The 21,832-nt window shown below is 47.0% G+C and overlaps 1 protein-coding gene across 5 annotated transcripts in view; it reads right to left on the bottom strand.

Annotated features, from left to right (window-relative positions):
• The window catches only part of LOC148526422 (ankyrin repeat and fibronectin type-III domain-containing protein 1-like), a 493,356-nt gene that overhangs the window by 380,135 nt on the left and 91,389 nt on the right, over positions 1 to 21,832 (bottom strand). Inside the window, exon 1 of one of the 5 annotated variants that reach the window (XM_088470358.1) lies at positions 10,442 to 10,580. The exons of 3 other annotated variants lie outside the window; for them this stretch is intronic. The gene's annotated coding sequence lies outside the window, so the exon portion shown is untranslated. Of the gene's footprint in view, positions 1 to 9,788; positions 9,803 to 10,441; positions 10,581 to 21,832 lie in introns of those variants that run through there. One more of the 5 variants, XM_088470363.1, reaches the window with a different exon arrangement.

The following is a 21,832-nucleotide window of genomic DNA, read 5'->3' as shown; positions in this document are numbered from 1 at the left end:
TACACAGACAGCAGGACACACACCTCCTACATACAGACAACAGGACACACACCTTCCACATACGCAGAACCAGGACATACAATTCCCACATACGTAGACAACAGGACACACACCTCCCACATACACGGACACCAGGACACACACCTCCCACATACGCAGAAACCAGGACACACACCTCCCACATACGCAGACACCAGGACACAAACCTTCTACACACAGAGACACCAGGACACAAACCTCCCACATACACAGACACCAGGACACACACCTCCCACATACACAGACACCAGGACACACACCTCCCACATACACAGACACCAGGACACAAACCTCCCACATACACAGACACCAGGACACAAATCTCCCACATACACAGACACCAGGACACACACCTCCCACATACGCAGACAGCAGGACACACATCTCTCACATACAAAATTCAGGAAATACACACCTCCCACATACACAGACAGAAGGACACACACCTCCCACATACACAGACAGCAGGACACACACCTCCTACATACAGACAACAGGACACACACACCTCCTACATGCAGACAACAGGACACACACCTCCCACATACAGACAGCAGGACACACACCTCCCACATACGCAAAACCAGGACATACACTTCCCACATACGCAGACAACAGGACACACACCTGCCATATACAGATGCGTCCTCATACATCTAGCTTTCTTGCGGGTTAAACAGCCCTTCTAATCGCGCCTTGCTGTGGCGTGACTCTGTAGTGCTGAGCGTCTCTTTGAGTGACTTTTTTATCCCCCAAATGAGTCTTATTCACACAGTGATACGGATAGCTAGCACAAGCAGTTTCTGCTGATTAAAATGATATGTAGCATGCCTATGTTCTCTGTGCGTCTGCGGGTGTATTTGCATACGAAACGCTACATTACAGTGTTACCGCCACTGATACTGCAACGTAGCATTTCTCATGCAGATACACCCGCAAAAGCACAGAGAACATAGGCATGCTACATATCATTTTAATCAGCAGAACCTGCTTTGCTAGCTATTCACATCACTGTGTAAAAACGTCGCATGAAAAATGCTCAGCGCTACCCAGGCACACTGAGCTACCGTGCTATGCGTGGAGCAACTTGTAGCGCATGGAGGATAGATGTATGTTGGCACATCTGTACACAGACATCAATGCACAAACCACTCACATACACAGACACCAGGACACACGACTCCCACATACACAGACACCAGGACACACACGTCCCACATACACAGACAGCAGGACACACACCTCCCACATACGCAGACACCAGGACACACACCTCCCACATACGAAGACACCAGGACACACACCTCCCACATACACGGACACCAGGACACACACCTCCCACATACGCAGAAACCAGGACACACACCTCCCACATACGCAGAAACCAGGACACACGCCTTCTACATACGCAGACACCAGGACACAAACCTTCTACACACAGAGACACCAGGACACATACCTCCCACATACACGGACACCAGGACACACACCTCCTACATACAGACAACAGGACACACACCTCCCACATACACAGACAGCAGGACACACACCTCCCACATACGCAGACAGCAGGACACACACCTCCCACATACGCAGACACCAGGACACACACCTCCCACATACACAGACACCAGGACACAAACCTCCCACATACACAGACACCAGGACACACACCTCCCACATACACAGACACCAGGACACACACCTTCCACATACACAGACACCAGGACACACACCTCCCACATACAGACAGCAGGACACATACTTCTCACACACAGACAGCAGGATACACACCCCCCACATACACAGACACCAGGACATACACCTCCCACATACGCAGACAGCAGGACACCCATCTCTCACATACACAGACAGCAGGACACACACCTCCTACATACAGACAACAGGACACACACCTCCCACATACACAGACAGCAGGACACACACCCCCCACATACGCAGACACCAGGACACACACCTCCTACATACAGACACCAGGACACACACCTCCCACATACGCAGACACCAGGACACACACCTCCTACATACAGACAACAGGACACACACCTCCCACATACACAGACAGCAGGGCACACACCTCCCACATACACAGACAGCAGGACACACACCTCCTACATACAGACAACAGGACACACACCTCCCACATACGCAGAACCAGGACATACACTTCCCACATACACAGACAACAGGATACACACCTGCCATATACAGATGTGTCCTCATACAACTAGCCTTCCTGCGGGTTAAACAGCCCTTCTAATCGCGCCTTGCTTTTGCGTGACTCTGTAGCGCTGAGCGTCTCTTTGAGTGACTTTTTTAACTCCAAATGAGTCTTATTCACACAGTGATACGATTAGCTAGCACAAGCAGTTTCTGCTGATTAAAATGATATGTACTATGCCTATGTTCTTAGTGCGTCTGCGGATGTATTTGCATGCGAAACGCTATGTTACAGTGTTACCGCCACTGACACTGCAACGTAGCATTTCTCATGCAGATACACCCGCAAAAGCACAGAGAACATAGGCATGCTACATATCATTTTAATCAGCAAAAACTGCTTTGCTAGCTATTCACATCACTGTGTAAAAAAGTTGCATGAAAAATGCTCAGGGCTACCCAGGCACACTGAGCTACCGTGCTATGCGTGGCGCAACTTGTAGCGCATGGAGGATAGATGTATGTTGGCACATCTGTACACAGACATCAATGCACAAACCACTCACATACACAGACACCAGGACACACGACTCCCACATACACAGACACCAGGACACACACCTCCCACATACACAGACAGCAGGACACACACCTCCCACATACGCAGAACCAGGACACACACCTCCCACATACGTAGACACCAGGACACACACCTCCCACAAACACAGACACCAGGACACACACCTTCTACATACGCAGACACCAGGACACAAACCTTCTACACACAGAGACACCAGGACACACACCTCCCACATACGCAGAACCAGGACACAAACCTTCTACATACACAGACACCAGGAAACAAACCTCCCACATACACAGCAGGATACACACCCCCCACATACACAGACACCAGGACATACACCTCCCACATACGCAGACACCAGGACACACACCTCCCACATACACAGACACCAGGACACACACGTCTCACACACACAGACAGCAGGATACACACCCCCCACATACACAGACACCAGGACATACACCTCCCATATACGCAGACACCAGGACACAAACCTACATACAGAGACACCAGGACACACACCTCCCACATACACAGACACCAGGACACATACATCTCACACGCACAGACAGCAGGACACACACTTCTCACATACCCAGACACCAGGACACACACCTCCCATATACACAGACACCAGGACACACACCTCCCACATACACAGACACCAGGACACACACCTCCCACATAAGCAGACACCAGGACACACACCTCCCACATACACAGACACCAGGACACACTTCTCACACACACGGGCACCAGGACACACACCTCCCATATACGCAGAACCAGGACACACACCTCCCATATACGCAGAACCAGGACACACACCTTCCACATACACAGACACCAGGACACACACCTCCCACATACAGACAGCAGGACACATACTTCTCATACACAGACAGCAGGATACACACCCCCCACATACACAGACACCAGGACATACACCTCCCACATACGCAGACAGCAGGACACCCATCTCTCACATACACAGACAGCAGGACACACACCTCCTACATACAGACAACAGGACACACACCTCCCACATACACAGACAGCAGGACACACCCCCCCCACATACGCAGACACCAGGACACACACCTCCTACATACAGACACCAGGACACACACCTCCCACATACGCAGACACCAGGACACACACCTCCTACATACAGACAACAGGACACACACCTCCCACATACACAGACAGCAGGGCACACACCTCCCACATACACAGACAGCAGGACACACACCTCCTACATACAGACAACAGGACACACACCTCCCACATACGCAGAACCAGGACATACACTTCCCACATACACAGACAACAGGATACACACCTGCCATATACAGATGTGTCCTCATACAACTAGCCTTCCTGCGGGTTAAACAGCCCTTCTAATCGCGCCTTGCTTTTGCGTGACTCTGTAGCGCTGAGCGTCTCTTTGAGTGACTTTTTTAACTCCAAATGAGTCTTATTCACACAGTGATACGATTAGCTAGCACAAGCAGTTTCTGCTGATTAAAATGATATGTACTATGCCTATGTTCTTAGTGCGTCTGCGGATGTATTTGCATGCGAAACGCTATGTTACAGTGTTACCGCCACTGACACTGCAACGTAGCATTTCTCATGCAGATACACCCGCAAAAGCACAGAGAACATAGGCATGCTACATATCATTTTAATCAGCAAAAACTGCTTTGCTAGCTATTCACATCACTGTGTAAAAAAGTTGCATGAAAAATGCTCAGGGCTACCCAGGCACACTGAGCTACCGTGCTATGCGTGGCGCAACTTGTAGCGCATGGAGGATAGATGTATGTTGGCACATCTGTACACAGACATCAATGCACAAACCACTCACATACACAGACACCAGGACACACGACTCCCACATACACAGACACCAGGACACACACCTCCCACATACACAGACAGCAGGACACACACCTCCCACATACGCAGAACCAGGACACACACCTCCCACATACGTAGACACCAGGACACACACCTCCCACAAACACAGACACCAGGACACACACCTTCTACATACGCAGACACCAGGACACAAACCTTCTACACACAGAGACACCAGGACACACACCTCCCACATACGCAGAACCAGGACACAAACCTTCTACATACACAGACACCAGGAAACAAACCTCCCACATACACAGCAGGATACACACCCCCCACATACACAGACACCAGGACATACACCTCCCACATACGCAGACACCAGGACACACACCTCCCACATACACAGACACCAGGACACACACGTCTCACACACACAGACAGCAGGATACACACCCCCCACATACACAGACACCAGGACATACACCTCCCATATACGCAGACACCAGGACACAAACCTACATACAGAGACACCAGGACACACACCTCCCACATACACAGACACCAGGACACATACATCTCACACGCACAGACAGCAGGACACACACTTCTCACATACCCAGACACCAGGACACACACCTCCCATATACACAGACACCAGGACACACACCTCCCACATACACAGACACCAGGACACACACCTCCCACATAAGCAGACACCAGGACACACACCTCCCACATACACAGACACCAGGACACACTTCTCACACACACGGGCACCAGGACACACACCTCCCATATACGCAGAACCAGGACACACACCTCCCATATACGCAGAACCAGGACACACACCTCCCACATACACAGACACCGGGACACACACCTCCCACACACGCAGACACCGGTACACACACCTCCCACATACACAGACAGCAGGACACATACTTCTCACACACAAAGACACCAGGACACACACCTCCCGCATACACAGACACCAGGACACACACCTCCCACGTAAGCAGAACCAGCACATACACCTCCCACATACACAGACAGCAGGACATACACCTCCCACATACACAGACAGCAGGACACATGCTTCTCACACGCACACACAGCAGGACACACACTTCTCACACACAAAGACACCAGGACACACACCTCCCACATACGCAGACACCAGGACACACACCTCCCACATACGCAGAACCAGGACATACACCTCCCACATACGCAGAACCAGGACACACACCTCCCACATATGCAGACACCAGGACACACACCTCCCACATACGCAGACACCAGGACACACACCTCCCACATACACAGACAGCAGGACACACACCTCTCATATGCACAGACACCAGTACACACACCTCCCACATACACAGACAGCAGGACAAACACTTCTCACACACAAAGACACTAGGACACACACCTCCCACATACACAGACACCAGGACACACACCTCCCACATACGCAGAACTAGGACACACACCTCCCATATACGCAGAACTAGGATACACACCTCCCACATATACAGACACCAGGACACACACTTCCCAAATACGCAGAACCAGGACATACACCTCCCACATACGCAGAACTAGGACATACACCTCCCACATACACAGAACCAGGACACACACCTCCCACATACTCAGACACCTGGACACACACCTCCCACATACGCAGAACCAGGACACACACCTCCCACATACGCAGAACCAGGACACACACCTCCCACATACGCAGAACTAGGATACACACCTCCCACATATACAGACACCAGGACACACACCTCCCACATACGCAGAACCAGGACACACACCTCCCACATACACAGACACCAGGACACACACTTCCCAAATACGCAGAACCAGGACATACACCTCCCACATACGCAGAACTAGGACATACACCTCCCACATACACAGAACCAGGACACACACCTCCCACATACGCAGACACCTGGACACACACCTCCCACATACGCAGAACCAGGACACACACCTCCCACATACGCAGAACCAGGACACACACCTCCCACATACGCAGAACTAGGATACACACCTCCCACATATACAGACACCAGGACACACACCTCCCACATACGCAGAACCAGGACACACACCTCCCACATACACATACCACGAACAACAGAACATAAACCTGCTGTCTAAACAGACATCAGGATACAAACCGCTCACATACCACGGACATCAGGACACGAGCCTGCCACATACATAGACATTAGGACACAAACACACAAACACTGCCATATACAGCACACAGGCAAAAGGGGTATATTAAGTTTGATTTTGCATTCTATTTTATGTTCGATTTAACTCATCTGAAATCAAATCGACATTAATTTTCACAGTTAAACTCACACATTTACTAAAATTTGATTTTTTAAATTGATTTAAAAAATCTAATTTGATTTTGTTAAATTTTGACTAGTGGGTTCTTGGTCGGTTTTGAATGTCAATTTCAAAACCAAACATAAAATCCCCTATAAACGCTAATATAAAATTTAATGATATCATATTAAAAATCCACTTCCTAATGTCTTCCTATTGTACAATACATATTACATGCAAGAAGCTACTGTGGTTCCTCTAATTCTGGTTTGTCTACATCTCCGATGGTGGGGCGCCTTTGCATGTGCAGGACGGGTCCTGCGTCGTCGCACAAAGTTCCTCCTAAGCTGCAGGCTGTCACGGCTTGGAGACAGGGAACCCAAAGACGCAGGAGCAATGTGCACTGCATTCGTATCTGAATAAGGCCCATGATTCCTACAGCCACAGTGAACCACATGTTTGGGTCCCTTTTTATTAGGGATGTGCTCAAATCCTCAAGTGTTTCTTGCTTTCTTTTAAAATTGATAACATCTAAAATCATGTAATTTGTACCTATCACATAGAGCCTTACACCGCCTGATTCAATGACGGATGCTATGGCGATTTCAGCACGTTGAGGATGTGCGAAATTATTTGTTAAAAAACACAGCAGCCCTGAAAACTACAGAGACGCCCTGCGGAGCAATCGCAAAGGCGCACTAACTGCGTACACATTCCCAGCACACACACATCCTTCCGTAATCGTAAGCTCAATTAAGTTAATGGCCACGCAGCATGGCAGCCTGAACAGAGGCGCTGGAAGCACACTGCTTGTGTACGGATTCGCAGGCGCACCCAGCGACACGCCCCAAAAACAGCCACTACTCATCAGTGTTTTTGCCACCGCTCACCCATCAACGGCCAGAAATGATGCCTGACTGTCAATCACTCTACGCAAATGTGGGCGTTGAAAGCAGCATCGCTATTAGGCTTTGGTGCATGCGCAGCGCGAATACTACGTATGCGCATTTTACCAATAATTGCTCGATTGCAAACACATCGGCGTAGAGTCCGTCAGCTCTACTTTTATAGGCATCATAATGAAGGTTTAGGGAATAGATTGCGGTTTAGAAGCTCAAATCACCTGTCAGACTTTAGTCTATTATTTGGGGATATTGTGTATGATTTTCAAATCGAATATTAGTAAACTAGGAGATCCTATATCCGTCTTTGTAAAATAACCGATGTTTTGCCGATATTCAATTTTGGAGGGGATTCGGTTTTATATTCGATATTACATCAGATTTTGACTTTAGTAAATCTCTGATGTTAAAAACCAAATTAAAAATCACCACAAATCTATAATTGAAAAAATGTTTACTTTTGTAAATCTACCCCCAGGGCACAAACCACTCACATACCACGGACATCAGGACACAGACCGGCCATATACCCAGACATCAGGACACAAACCTGCCATATACCCAGACATCAGAACAAAAACCTGCCATATACCCAGACATCAGGACACAAACCTGCCATATACACTGACATCAGGACACAAACCTGCCATATACACAGACATCAGGACACAAACCACCCACATACCAAGGACATCAGGACACAAACCTGCCATATACACGGACATCAGGACACAAACCACCCACATACCAAAGACATCAGGAAACAAACCTGCCATATACACGGACATTAGGACACAAACCACCCACATACCACGGACATCAGGAAACAAATCTGCCATACACACTAACATCAGGACACAAACCTGCCATATACAGGGACATCAGGAAACAAATCTGCCATACACATTGACATCAGGACACAAACCTGCCATATACACGAACATCAGGAAACAAATCTGCCATACACACGGACATCAGGACACAAACCTGCCATATACACGGACATCAGGAAACAAACCTGCCATATACACGGACATTAGGACACAAACCACCCACATACCACGGACATCAGGAAACAAACCTGCCATATACACGGACATTAGGACACAAACCACCCACATACCACGGACATCAGGAAACAAATCTGCCATACACACTGACATCAGGACACAAACCTGCCATATACACAGACATCAGGACACAAACCACCCACATACCGCAGACATCAGGAAACAAACCACCCACATACCACGGACATCAGGAAACAAACCACCCACATACCACAGACATCAGGAAACAAACCTGCCATATACACAGACATCAGGACACAAACCTGCCATATACACAGACATCAGGACACAAACCTGCCATATACACAGACATCAGGACACAAACCTGCCATATACACAGACATCAGGACACAAACCTGCCATGTACAGGACATCAGGACACAAACCACCTACACACATTTATTACAGAATACAAATCCCCTTATAGAGCGACAAAAACCACATGGATTTGAGGCCACACATTCTTACACAGATTAGAACGCATAAGAATATACATCTCACATTCAGATCAGGAAATAAATCTACCCTATATAAGTACCAGGACACAAACCTCCCATAGACGTCAAGTCACAAACATTGCAAATGGTACAAATACACAGACATACACCAGGGCACAAACTTCAACATACACAGAAATCAGGGCAAAAAATATCTCCCATTTACAGACATCATCATTCATTCCTACATAGGCATGAGGACACATTCCCATAAAGCCAGGGACATCTTCCCGGGACACTACTCTCAGACATGAAGTCACACTGACATAGACTGAATATTAACTGGTGCCTAATTGCGCCAACCATCACTCAGCTGGCGCAAAGCCTCTCCTGAAAATGTCTGCACCCTCAGAAGAGGGTCACTTCCGCTGGGATCCACTGCTCCGGTGAACGAGATGTAATCCGAATGATTAGGGCACATCAACTGTTCCAATGGACATCATCATCTCAGTTGTGTTTTCTGCTCCACAAAAAAATATCTGCAGATGAGTTTAGCAGACGATGGAGCATATGAGTAACCAGCTCATGCAGGGGGGCAAGACGCAGAGAACGACTGTGTTATGGTTACCTGTGATGCAGCTAACCGATGGCAGCGAGAAGAGGTTAAAGTTTGGCTTTACAGCAGAGATTTTCTTCACCCTATGGTATTGACCCTGCTGCAGTTACAGGCATTTCCGGCAGCAAAAGAGTTAACATAGTAAGGGGCAGTTAGCAAGACTTCATTCTGTGCCAGGGACACCTGTAAAATGCATTTGCTGCCGGTTAACTGTGATTCTTTTATATCACCTCTACCTGTGTCAAAGGCTATAAAGGGTCTGCAAGTGACCCACCCATCTCCAATCACTCTACACACACACACACACACACACACCAATCACTGCATCATCCTCCTCTTCTGTGTCTCTAACCATCTCCTAATGTTTTCTCAAAGGATACAGAGAGCTCCAGCATCTTTCCCGCAGTCTGGTCCCAGCAGCCGTATCCTCTGTGTCTCTGGCTCAGTCTGATTCCCTCAGGAATGTTTAATGAGAGAGGAGCTCCTGTATAACCTCTCTGTCAGTCACTGCCAGCGAGGTTCCCCCTTCTTTTATAGACAATCTTCGCCTTTTCGCTTGTCTCTCCCTCTCCTCCATCCTCGCCCCTCCTTCTAATTTCAAATCCTCCCCCCCCCCTTCTTCACCCATTTCCCTCAGTGATTCTTCATATCTTTCACTTCACCCCCCCCCCCCCCCTACCTTCTCCCGAGCTGCACCGTTTGTTCAATATCTTGAAATGACAAATAACATCCAGAAACAATAGACGTGTATATCATTTTACAGAGTTCATCTCTTCCCATATTCTGGAATCTGTTATTTTTATTTTTTTTCATTGCTTCTGCAGTGAAGCTTAAACATTATCCCTGCAAGGGATTCCACCAGCTCTGCAACGCGGGGCCAGTCGCCTGGCAGTCAGGCAGTTAACACGCCAGTACCTTGCAGAACCAGGGATTAAGTGGTTGGTTAGTTAAGAGACTTCACACTCTTCCGTCGACGTCCTGCTGTGAGATGAGACATATCAGATGTGCCAGTCTGTTGTTACATAGTTTAAGAGATTGATTTTTTCACTAATAAGAAATTAAATCAACCGTTTTCCGCATCTTGTTACAAATCTATTTGGAATATATCAACAGCCTGTGTTTCCCCCAGGGGCATGGAAGGACCTAAACTCAACAAGTTATTCTGCGCCATCTCCTACAGGATGTGACTGGAGAATTCAAAATGTGTATAAAGAGCCTATTTGCATTGTGTAAGATAGCGGTTTTCCGGTTAACATGATTAAATTCTTGACTATTTCTGAGGTAATAATATGATAATTTCACTCATTACAACCGAGCAGAGGGGAAAATTCCTTGTAATATGCGACGTTCTCTTCACGTTATACAAGATGCCTTGGGAAAATCTCATTCTGGCTGCAGCCTGGCCTGACACATCGCCTCTGTCACTCTAGCTGCAAAGAGGAGATGTACTGAAGGCTTTATGAAGCCTCATTCTGGACGTGAGAGTATATATATATAAATTGTAACACGACAAGATTAGGGGTCCCTGTCCTGGGGTAGATGGACTCCCTCTTCACACACACAGCAACCGGAAAATAGTACACCAGTCTGGAGTCTCGTGCCAACTGGTCAGCGCTGAATAGTTTGCTGCCGAGAGCAAGCGCCATCTTCAGACGGCGCTTGTTCTCGGGTCCCCGATCCTTCCTATGGGAAGGAGTTCCGGGGATACGAAGAGGGAACCGAGCGCAACCCTCCATCGCCTCCTCACCAGCTCCCTGGCGGCTGTGCGCATGCGTGACCCGTTGCCGGGAAGCAGGTAAGTAAACGCAGCTACATAAGTAGCTGCGATACTTTCCACAGGGACAACTGCTTTTTGGAGCAGTTGTCCACTCACCGGAGCAATGATGAATTGCTCCGGTGTCAGGCTTCCCCTACTGAGAGTTGGATACTAAAGTATCCCTCGCAGCGAGTTCTAACCTTCATCATCGGAGGCCATATGGCCTTCGATGATGAATAGGCCCCAATAGCTTTTAATTTGATCACTTTTCAGGAGGAACTAAGCACTGTTTCAATGAGCAGTAAGGGTACTAACAACTTTGTCTATGTCTGTATATACCGATTAGCCATAACATTAAAACCACCTGCCTCATTTTGTGTAAGTCCTCCTTGTGCCACCAAAACAGCTCTGACCCGTGGAGGCATGGGCTGTACAAGACCTCTGAAGGTGTTCTGTGGTATCAGGCACCAAGATGTTAGCAGCAGATACTTTAAGTTCTGTAAGTTGCGGAGTAGGGCCTCCATGACTTGGGGCTAAATGTAACAGCGTGCGAGCGGGAATACACGTGAGTATTCCCATATTTTTAAAGCAGCAAGCATGTTAAAAGCAAACCAGCTTGGTTTTGCCTTTAACATGCTTGCTGCTTTAAAAATAGGGGAATACTGGCATGTATCCCTGCAGCAGCGCTGGCTTGCACTCTATTACATTTAGCCCCGGGACTTATTTTTCTAGCGCCTCCCACAGATACTCGATCGGATTGAGATCTTGGGAATTTGGAGGCCAAGTCAACACCTTGAACTCTGGGGGTCATTCAGACCCGCTCACGAGCGCAGGACGCTTGCAAGCGGGTCGATGTTGCCCCACTGCGCATGTACACGACGGAGGGAGCTCAGTCGTGCGCATGCGCGAGACCCGGATAGCGACGGGCTCTCCGTCGCTCCGAGTCTCGCACCAAAGGGGGCGTGCTGTCGATGTTGATTGACAGCACGCCCCCCTTGGTCGGCGTGCCAGGGGCGTGGCTGCCAGATGGAGGCGTTCCCATGGGAACGCCTACCGTCTGAAGCCGGCCCCAGTGGGAGTGATTTTGGCTCTGATAGAGCCAGAATCACTCCAGGGCTTGCGGCAGCGAGACCCTACCGCAGGGTCTCCGTCGCAAGCCCGATGGTCGCGATGGTCTTGACCATCGCGACCATCATGGACGCTCGCATAAGCTGTGGGTGGTCACCCACAGCTATGCGAGCGTCCAGGAGGACGCTCCATTTTCATGGAGGAGGGCCCTGATTCAGAGCGAGCGCTCTGGTCAGAGCGTTCGGCTCTGAATCAGGCCCTCTGTGTTATGTTCCTCAAACCATTCCTGAGCAATTCCTGCAGTGAGCCGGATGCATTATCCTGCTGACAGACGTCACAGCTATCAGGGAACTCCGTTGCCATGAAGGGGGGTACTTGGTCTGCAACAATGTTTAAGGTCGGTGGTACCAAGTAACATGTCAAAGCAACATTCACATGAATGCCAGGGCCCAAGGTTTCCCAGAACATCATTGGCCAGAGCATCACACAGCCTCTGCAGACCTCCCTTCTTCCCATAGTGCATCCTGGTGCCATCTCCAGGTAAACAACACACATGCATCCAGCCATTCACATGATGTAAAAGGAAACGTGATTCATCTGACCAGTCCACCTTCTTCCACTGCTCCATTGTCCAGGTCTGATGCTCACGCCATTGTAGGCGATTTTGGCGGTGGACAGAGGTCAGCATGATGATCTGCCTGTGGTAGGCAGCCCCATACGCAGCAAGCTGTGACACACTCTGTATTCTGACACCTTTCTATCATATAAGCAAAAAGAAAAGTATTGGAAACCGCACTGAGAATTCTACTAAGATAATGTGAATAGTATATCTCTCTAAAAAAAAAACCACAAGGACCTTTGCAGAAATTGACAAAATATTCCCAAACCTGATCATGAGACTTTCGTCTACTAGATCTGTTTATATTGGTGAGTCCGTGGTGCTCCCCAGAGTCTGTTTATGACATATAAACCAAATAAAGAGAAAAAAGAAGGACTCTTTTTGGGGGCACACAAAGGTATAGAGTTATGACATAGATGTCCTATTAAAAAATAAGTTTTATTGTATATTAATTAAAAATTATGAACAACTGTAGACAACCAAAAAAGACAAACAGTGTACTTTACACAGAAAGGGATAGCTAATGTTCACTCCCACAAATGGTTTGTGCATATATGTATACACACACAATAACCAGGGAGATTTATTACTCCCAAAAAATTGGTACAGGGGCCTTGCGAAATAATTATTCAAAACATGGAAGCATGCTTATAGCTACTGTATATCACCAATTAATCATAATTAAGGCAATAAAACATATCTTTTAATTACCATATAAACCCTTATTGATCAGATGTATTTGAGGTTAGAATATGGATAACAAAATTGTACATAATTTAAACCAATCTCAGATATTTGTGAGAAAAACATATGAATAATGATAATTGTTTACAATTTAAACCAATCTAATACACATAAACGACTGGTTTATGATAGTAAAGCCTCACTTATCAGATATATAAAGGCAAATCATAGGCAAGTACATGTGTCTACCTTATTCTATAATAAATCCATATTGCATTATATAATGGATAGAAGCATATACTGATGCCTGCATGCACTGTGTAAAGTACACTGTTTGTCTTTTTTGTTTGTCTACAGTTGTTCATAATTTTTAATTAATATACAATAAAAGTTATTTTTTAATAGGACATCTATGTCATAACTCTATACCTTTGTGTGCCCCCAAAAAGAGTCCTTCTTTTTTCTCTTTATTTGGTTTACTATCATAGCCAGCATTATCTTTTTCAGCAATTTGAGCTACAGTAGCTCTCCTGTAGGATAGGACCAGACGGGCTAGCCTTCACGCCTCACACACATCAATGAGCCTTGCCTTTGTGTTGCCAAGTGTTGCTGTGGTATAAAAGGCCTAGTGCAGTGAGAAATACTGTACATAAATGCCCAATTGCCTAGAGTATGTATGTGATGGGTATGAGGAGGCAAGGGGGCCTATTTATCATAACTAAAAATTCTCTGGAGACATAATTAGGTTTAGAACTGGCATGGAGTTCTACTTAATTACCGGAGGAATTAATCATTCCTGCCTATATATACCTTACCGCAGCTGTAATCAGTGCTGCGCATGCACCACTACATTCACAAAGCGGCGCTTGTGCAGCACAGATTACACCTGCGATAATTCAGTGTCCCCCTCTCCCCCCCCTTCACTTACCTGGTCGTCTGTAGACGCAGATCCCGACCTCCCGCCTGGTCCCGGTCTGCAGCAGACAGCACGGACAGGCAGAGGGGGCTGAAGGTTTTTTTTTTTTTAAACTTTATTTTGTTCTCACAGCCGCAATGCTGGGAGAACACAGAGCAGCAGCTGGAGCCTAGGAAGGGACCAGAGCGATGGAGGGAGCCGGCGGAGGACCTGCCCAGCTGACAGCAGGTAAGTATAACCCGCTATTCGCCACCTCACAGTGGCATATAGTAACACCATCAAATTCCGAAATTGCATAATTTTCGGAATTTGATGAATAGCCTAATTTCCAGATCCCCATACTAATGTACTAATGTATGTGGGGTGTGGAAATTAGCACAGGGGAACTTCACCAGGAGATATCAGTGATATCTCCTGTGTTAAGTGTCTTCGTGAATACTAAAAAACGGTAATTAAGGAAAATGTCCTTAAAACCGTTATTTTAGTGTTGATGAATAGGCCCCAAGGTGAGAGTCTATAGAGAGGAACAGTAGCAGAGTTTACCATGGACATAATTTTGTCACATTTCTGGCTTCTGTACAAATGATTTCACTAAAGGTTTGTTACACATTCGGGGGCTTATTCACCATACGATAAATGGGAAGTTAACCATGCGGATACGCAAATATTTAGGTGACCGGGCCATTCATCATCAGGGGTCCAATAGGACCACCTGATATTCAGCAAACTCCGAAAAATGAAAGTTTTCAGAGTTTACCTACGAGAACAAGCGCCATCTTCAGACTCCACTTGTTCTCGTAGCCTCGCTCATTCCTATGGGAAGGAGGTCCGGGGATGCAAAGAGGGATCCGAGGGGATCCCTCCGCCACCTCCTCACTGACTCCCATATGGCCCCCGATGATGAATAGGCCATTGTTTGAGTGCAAGTTTCTAGCTAATGCATTTCTGCAACTTTTCCTTGATATATTTGTTTTATCCAGGGGCAGATTAGCATTTTGTACCATGTGGAAAAAATAACGATGATATCAATACTGTACTGAAAAGCACATAATGAAGCCAGAAAGAAATCTAGACGGGAGTAACACGGTAAAGGACAATGAACAAATCAGAGGACTTGCTGCATCAAGAGGAAGGCCAGACCATACGCAAGTAATAGTCAGCATTATTGCTTAAAGCAGCGCTGAAACTTCAAGTTATAGCGCCCAGTGACACCATGTCATGCCATGCGGGGCGGGGCCACCAGCGACTGAAACAACACCTCTGCCCGGAGCATCCTCAGGATGCTCCAAAGGGCTGTTATGGCTGCATTCTGCTGTTTGCAGCATCCAGTGTCACTGCATCTGCCTGCATTTTGGCTGCAGGGTGCAGTTCCAAGCATCCTGCTAGACAGATACAGGGATAGTGGGTGTTCGGCTGTGCCGCCCACCGAGCACTGCACTATGGGCCTGATTCAGCAAGGAACGCAGTTGCTTATATGCACGCAATCAGTCAATTGTTGCGTTCTGCGCATGCCTGTGCATCGCAGTGCGCTTGCGCGAACTAGCAATTGCGATCGGAACTGTGATTGCAGAGGCTACGCCGGCCCAGAGATGAGTGATTGACAGGAAGTGCCGTATGTGGGTGGTGAAGGGGGGGTGGTCGGTCGAATGCAGGCTTACCAGTGCGTTTCAACGCTGTTGCAGGGGCGTGCAGAAATTATCCACTGTGTGGCCTTAAGCAGCCATAGCACTGATAGCGTGCGTGGCTGATAGCAATTCTGAGTAAGGTCAGGGCTTGTGCAAGTGTGCATATCGGTCCGATGTTACTCAATGTTACCGATTGTTTCGCTATGTTGCCATAGTATATGGATGTGAGTAAGGGGAAGTGGACGTCCTTATGTCAGGCTGCGATCGCAATGTGAATGCACATATTTAAATGACACCGCTGATATTAGCAACCGCGGTGCCTGCGTAGAAGCAGAATTGCGATCCGTAGTGAATCAGGCCCTATGTGACGCAGCACCAGTCGCCCATAGCTAGTTACTTCCCTGGTTTAACGTAAACCTGCACCAAAAACTGAATTTGCCTAATATACTAAATAGGGTTAAACATAATGAGGTGGATTCTGAGTCACATGCAAAGTGGCTGTAGGTTGCGGACAGCCATGGAAGCCTGGTTTACCACCTTATGCTAGAATCCATAAGGCTAATGCAGGGGTTCGCACGTTTGCAAGGGGAAAACCGCGCCACCCATTGATTTTACACCAGCCACCACAATCCTCATCACTAGTATCGGCACTTGTACCAGCCCCAAGCTAGGCGCAAGAGATGAGTCAGAAGCAGGTTACCCTCTCCCAAACGCTCCACTCAGAATCACGCTGGGCTTTAGATACACACCCACGACACTCCCGCAAATTCGCATCCGCACATGGGGTGTATGCCAAAACTGGCTGCTTGCGGCCTTGTACAAAGATCTGTCTGATTACGAATCAGCCCAATATAAGTATCCCCAGGGGCGTAACTAGGCCTCATAGCAGCTGCGCCCCTTGCACCAACGGTAGGTATGCCCATAAGTATCCCCGCTTTCTCTCCCCAGTTGATTGAAAATCTGTGTAACTGATTCACTTACACCTGCACCGAATACTGAATTTATCTTTTAACTTTTCTTGTTACTTGAAAGTGCAGCAATACTGCAGAAATTAGCAGTGTAACACTAATAATGAGGCTTTAAAGTTGGAGGTGCGGAAAACTCGATTGCCCCAAGCCAGGAGCACCAGAGTTATAAATCTGCATTGAACAACGAATCAGTAATGGTGCAATGCTATCTCTGCTGTATGTAAGGGGGTTGAGAACAGCTGGGTGCAAAAGTCTCAGCCAAAATGTAGTCACATTCTGTTCTGATTCACATTACTGCACGGTCCCTGTTGTTCACAAGACTGTTCTCAATGATATTGTAAGGTTCATTTACGAAGTAAAAAATATTTCTAGGCCCTTCGCTGTGCCTATTTCTGTGCACAGCCTCATGCTCCAAAGAGTAATTACATGGTCCATCTGCAAAGATGTTTCTCTGGATCAATGTGAATTTCTGTCTGTTGCTCAAACATGCTGTGGAACGTACGGGTACCATGAAGAAGCCTAGTTTTCCTAGAGTAATAGGCCTACAGTACCTTTTCACTGACATTCAAAGACATTTGTTTATACGAGCATAAATATGTGCATACTTTATACTGCACTTTGGCAAGAGCAGGATGCCAGGCTGGTGGAAAATATTTTTTTTAGTCCGATTGGCATCCTTCTTGCCAGTACATGTTACATTGATTGTCTTATGGTATTTTAGTATATGTATATTATGTATTGTCAATATTAGGCAGTGCACTGTTTTAAATGTCACCAGATAGGCTTACTATGCAATGATAGTCTCTTCACCAGGACTCCTACTTTCACTTGGGGTCACCAGCGTACCAAGCCAACCAATGACATTCAGAATTTTACCACTGTCCCTGGCAGAATACGCTATGGGACTGGCTCCATTTTGCCATTGGTCACACTGTGCCGGTCATTACAGAGCATGCAATTAACCTCAAAGACTGGAAGGGGTTAACTCAGGGGACTGCTCTAGATACCCACATATCAGGGTGATCACACTGCCTTAGTTAGTAAATAATGGCAATAATCACTTTTGTATCAATATACTGTACTGTACTCAATCTATGAATCACTTTTATACGCACCATGGATCAAGTAATAACATGAGTGACTTTCCAATATTATACGCAATAGTATAAATCACTTTCAGACATTACATTTAAGATAGAAATTACTTTTCCGATATATTGGCAATATCAATATTCATTTAGTAAGTATACTGTAATATAACACCAAGGCAGGTCACTGTACCAATATTCCTAGGATATAGTTCCGGTATACCTGAGCTTACGGTTTGAGATCCCAATATAAGGGGGGATGTATATGCATATACAGCAAGCCCTTAAATGTAAGATTAATTCCTCCAAAAGACACAGTAGTGGGAATGATCCTGAGTGACATGGACACTGTTCTCCTTAGGACAACTCAGGTGCTGCCGTATCAAAAGCTTGCAATGTTCTGCACCACAGACTGGAATCTGCTTCCTTTAATTAAAGGTAAATTAGTTGTCCCATAGCTAAACTAGTGTCTCCCTTTACTATTGGCTTGGTCAGGGGCCAGGACACAATACTGGGCGGTGTGGGTAGGTACTCACTCAGTCCTGGCAGGTGTGCTGGTTCACCGGGTCTCTCACACACATTACTGGATCAGGCTGCAGGGTCACTCTTTGGGTGCAGGGCTTCCCTCTCTGCATTAGCTCTTGCCTGGGTGCTGATAGCAGGGGTTTCTCCTGTTGCTGTGGCAGTCTCCTCTGCCCTTGTGTGGTTACAAGTGTCACTGGGATTCCCTTTTTACTTAATCAGTCCTTCTCTGCTCATCAACAACACTGTCTCTCCACACTGGCTTTTGTCTGCACTACCGGTCCCAGCTCCCTTCAGAGACAGGGCATATTTAACACCTTTCTCTGTCCAGGGCAACATTCCATGCCTGGGATTCCTGCTCTCAGAGCATCCAATCAGGGGAAGGTAAAGAGACTTGCAGCTTGCAACATTGTATTGTCTCTAGCTGCATTAACCCATGTTGTCCCTGTCATTTCTGTAGAGGTGGGCTGTGTGCAGCATGTCTCAGCCTTGCTGGCTGCAGAAGCATGCTAGCACCTGTAGTTCCAGGGCCGTAGCTAGGGTAGTGCGGCCAGTGCCATCGCACAGGGCACCACAGGTCAGGGGGCGCTGTTTGGGTCTGTCAAATTTCTGTTTATTATCATTATCCCTTGTAGCTTCCTCTTATTTCATCCCCAGCATCTCCTGGCCTCCCCTATCTCTTCCCTGGCCCTTTCCCATGAGTCCATTCCCCTTGTTTTGGTTGAATTATGTCCCTTTGAAAAATGAGGGGGGCGCCAATGCTCTTTCTGGCACAGGGCACCAAAAAGTCTAGTTACGGCTCTGTGTAGTTCCACAGGTTTCTATGGGGGTACCACACACTGCTTATTGGGTCCTCGTAATAAGCTGAAGACCCTTCTCCCCGTTACTCAAAAAATAATGTTCAAATCGGCACGTCATTTTCCTACTGTGGAACCCAGTGTGATTTTGAGATGATCATTTTGGGTTAACCACCAATGGTAGATGATTTTGCCATTGATAGCAATTAAACCAAATGGCTATCCGCCATCAACAGTACAGAGTTATCCAATGGTTTTTTTTGCTTCTACTTGGTGTTGCGACACAGAGCCTAGCTACCACCTCCCCCCAACATGACCCATGAGGCCCCATCCCCACCTCTGATGATTGTCCCTTTGACCGGTGAGTAATAGAGCAGGGATGACGATAGGTGGGTGAAACCATCGATGGTTCCCCTGTCGATGGATTCATACCCTTGAGGTTAACCACCAATGGTACTATCGATGGTGACCATCAACAGCTAACCCACAGATGTCTGTCCCTACCATGATTCCCAGTGCTGGAAGGATTTCAGAGCTAGAGCCACCCTAATCCCCATCTTTTTGACAGTAAAAGTATTATTGTTAACACGGTAACTAGCTTTATTTAGGCAGATAACTGTGAGTCAATATCTGTAAAGCATACGCTGATCCCCATTGCAGGAAATAGCTCACAGGATCAGTGCTTTTTTTCACCGCTTGTTAAATTATTTTAGGTCACCGTACATTTAGAAGTCTATGAGGATGGCAACAAGCAGTGGAAAGAGAGATAGTCGCACAGAGAGAGATAGTCGCACAGGAGAAATCAGGAATCCCTTTGTGATTTATTGTGAGAAGCTGAGAAAACTCCAGCAAAGGTCTTATCTCAGCTTCCCCAATAGACCCCTAAATGCCTACACAGTCACAAACTATACCCTGCACACTTTCTACAGTAGCCTTTTCCAGTCTACATACACACAGGCACACATTGCATGCTTCCACCAGCCATTATACACTACATCCTCCGACACACACTGCAAGCAGGGGGAGATAAGAGACAGCCTCTGATTTACTCTTAGCTGGTTGCTGTCTGTGCCAATTTCCATCAAAGCAGCCGCTGAGCTCAGTAAACAGCTGTGCTGCAGGGAAAACATGAAATATGAATGGAGAGGACCAGTACGAATCACTTCCATCTTTACTGTGCAGAGAGGAAGCATTTACAGAAGGGAGAAGACAAGCCAGGAACTAAGGGCTTCAGTAGTTTCCTTTTTTCATCTATAACAGGTCATTGTGTTCCCGAACAATTGTATTAAAGTGTATGGGACGGGCACATTTTCTCGCTCTGTCTAGAGATGTCATTCACGTGCGATTATTGTCTCTGCACTTGAGTGTATGGATTTTTTCTTCTTCTGTTTTTGGCGCCTATACAAGCGGATTCAGAGATGAACACTATGGCCCGTATTCAATTTGGAGCGAAAAGCCGAAATCGGCGAAAAAGTTAGCCGATGATGTATTCAATTTGAAAGACATTCCGCCTAGGCGGAAAGTCAATGCAATGTAATAGGCGAAAAAGTTTTGCCTATGAATAGCAAGCGGAAAAAAGTGCAGAATTGGGGTTGTGGGGTGAAATGTTTGCGGGACTCCCATGCAGCCTTCTGACAGTCCCCCAAAGGTAAACTGCGTCAAAATATTTTTTTTTTAAATAGGTAACACCCCAAAAATGTACTTTTATTTTGGGGGTGAAAAAAAATA

The sequence above is a fragment of the Taudactylus pleione genome, unplaced genomic scaffold (genome assembly GCF_031769625.1).
Source record: "Taudactylus pleione unplaced genomic scaffold, aTauple2 ptg000098l, whole genome shotgun sequence".
In the NCBI taxonomy this organism is placed as follows: domain Eukaryota; kingdom Metazoa; phylum Chordata; class Amphibia; order Anura; family Myobatrachidae; genus Taudactylus; species Taudactylus pleione.
The sequence above is the reverse complement of the archived record's forward strand: the minus strand, read 5'-3'. Positions and strand labels throughout refer to the sequence as shown.